Here is a 2,716-nt window from a genome sequence, read left to right as displayed (position 1 = left end):
CTTAGTTATATTTAATTTTTACAAAATTTCTAACAGTGCATGAGAAGAGGCATCCCTACTACCAAAGAGTATGATTTTGACCCAAAGATCGATAGAACTTTACAAGGAAGGCGAAAAGAACTGAGAAAAAAAAAGCTAGAAATAGGAATGATCCTTGTCCCAATGACAGTCTAAATGGTCTTGGTCTCAACGAAAATCCAAATGGTCAAGATGCTAATCCTCCCATTGGATGTGTTATAGATGATAAAGATAGGCCAATTCGAGAGCATATTGTTCCAATGTTGGATGATTTGAATCCAGGGATAGTCAGACCAACAATACAAGCTCAGCAATTTTAGTTGAAACTGATAATGTTCAGATTTGCAAACAGTAGGACAGTTTAGTAGACTTTTCTTAGAAGTTTGTGACTCGTTCAGACAATATGATGTTCCTAAAGATGCCATGCGACTTAAGTTATTCGTGTATTCTTTAAGAGATCGTGCAAGAGCATGGCTAAATGCTTTATAGTCGACCATAGTGGCATCATGGAATGATCTTTGCCAGAGGTTTTTGCTACAGCATGATCCCCCAAATATGAATGCCAAGCTTAGAAATGACAATACATCTTTTTGGTAGATGGAGGACGAGACGTTATATGAAGCTTGGGAACAATTTAATGAGTTAATTTGAAAATGTCTGATGCATGGATTCCAGCACTGGACTCAAATGGAGATTTTTTACAACTAGTTGAATGTACACACAAGGATGGTAGTTGATGTGTCTGCTAATGGTATGTTGTTGGACAAAAATTATAATAAAGCATACGAGATCTTGAAAAAGATTGCCAACAACGATTATTAGTATCCAACCACGAGAGTTAGGATGGGCAAGAGAGTTGACGGTACCATCAAGCGTGATGAAATCACTTCGCTAATGACTCATGTATCTTCTCTAGCTAATATGATTAAAACTATGAAAAATCCAACAGTAGTCCATGAGATGAAATCAGCAGAGTTGACATGTGTTTTTTCTGGGGAAAATCATGTGTTTGACGATTGCCCATCAAACCCAGCGTCAACATACTACATGGGTAATTCCAATCAAAATAGCAATCCATAATCCAACACCTACACTTCAGGGTGGAGGCAGCATCTGAATTTCAGTTGGGGTAATCAAGCTGCATGAAATTTCAACAATGCTGCAAGACAGAATGCCAACAATGTACCGCCTGGTTACGTTCAACCTATGCAAAGGCAAAATGTTCAACAAGGTCAGGTATCATCTTCTACTTCCATTGAAGTTTTGTTAAAGGAATATATGGCTAAGAATGATGTTGTAATTTAGAGTAAGATTGCATCTCTCCAAGCACTTGAAAATCAAGTGGGGAAAATAACGAAGGCTCTAAATTCAATGCCACAAGGAGCATTGCCAAGTGATACTAAAAGGAACCAAAGGGAAGGAGCAGTGCAAGGCCATCACTCTTAGAAGTGGAATTCAGTTGGATGAACTTGTTCAAGATGTCACGGTAGAGGAAGACAAATCAAGCCACAATCAGGAAAAGATATCAGAACCTACTAAACGATAGATAACACCTAAAAAGGGTAAGCAAAAAAATGTTGTGGCAAAATCAGATTATGTTGTCAATGAAAATGCCACGACAAAACAATACCAGCAACCTGAGGGACGACCACCTTTACCTTTTCCTTTGTGATTTTTTGATGTATTGAAACATCCCCACATCAACATACGCTAGTAGAAGCTTTGGAGAAAATGCCCAATTATGTGAAATTAATGAAAGATATGCTGTCGAAGAAGTACAGATTGGGAGAATTTGAGACTATTGCTCTCACTAAAGGGTGCACAACAATGTTGATGAATAAACTACGTCTAAAGTTGAAGAACCTAGGGAGTTTCACTACCCATGTTCCATTGGAAATCATTATATTGGTAAGGAGTTATGTGATTTATGAGAAATTATAAATCTAATACCTATATCTATTTTCAGGAAGCTAGGAATTGGGAAAGCAAGACCTACTACGGTCAACTTGCAACTGATTGATTGATTTTACACCCATCTAGAAGGTAAAATTGAAGACGTGCTGGTAATAGTAGATAAGTTTATTTTTCTAGTTGATTTCCTTCTTTTAAAATTTAATGCTAACCAAACTGTACCGATTATTCTTGGAAGACCTTTCTTTCTACAGACAGAACTCTAATTGAGATACAGAAAGGTGGATTGACCATTAGGGTAAATGATCAACAGGTTAGTTTTAATGTTTGTGATGCTTTAAAATGTGTAGAAGAAAATGAAGAATGTCAAGCCATTTGATTGATAGAAATAGCAATGGAGGAAAAATTCACAAGATTTTTCCACAACAATTTTGATAGTGATAAAGATTCATTTGAGCGGAGACCCTTGTACACTTTGCTGGAGCAAAATAGAGATTTCAATTTTGATGAACAATGCTTGGTAGCCCATGTATATTCGCATGGAGCTGTTGATGTCAAAGACATGAAAACGAGGGACACATTTAAAGTTAATGGGAAACGCTTGAAGCATTACTGGGGATGTTTAACTTCAACATCTTGAAAATTATTTTTATTTTTATTTCATATTGTTGATTTAAATTTCTTTTAGTTATTTCATTTCTTTTGGTTAATAAACTGCAGGAATGGGGCGGTGACGTAGAGCCTGTTGAGATGAATCCTGCTAATAAAGAGAATGTGCCCAAAGCAC

At 36.6% G+C, this 2,716-nt stretch overlaps 1 non-coding gene across 1 annotated transcript; it reads right to left on the bottom strand.

Moving 5' to 3' along the window:
- Positions 1-582: 582 nt before the first annotated feature.
- On the bottom strand, positions 583-689 carry LOC128040275 (small nucleolar RNA R71). Its single transcript, XR_008194931.1, has one exon. It is a non-coding gene; the product is annotated as a small nucleolar RNA R71 (small nucleolar RNA).
- Positions 690-2,716: the final 2,027 nt, after the last annotated feature.

This window comes from Gossypium raimondii, chromosome 3 (assembly GCF_025698545.1).
Source record: "Gossypium raimondii isolate GPD5lz chromosome 3, ASM2569854v1, whole genome shotgun sequence".
Taxonomy (NCBI): Eukaryota; Viridiplantae; Streptophyta; class Magnoliopsida; order Malvales; family Malvaceae; genus Gossypium; species Gossypium raimondii.
This window is presented reverse-complemented; position numbering and strand designations above follow the sequence as displayed.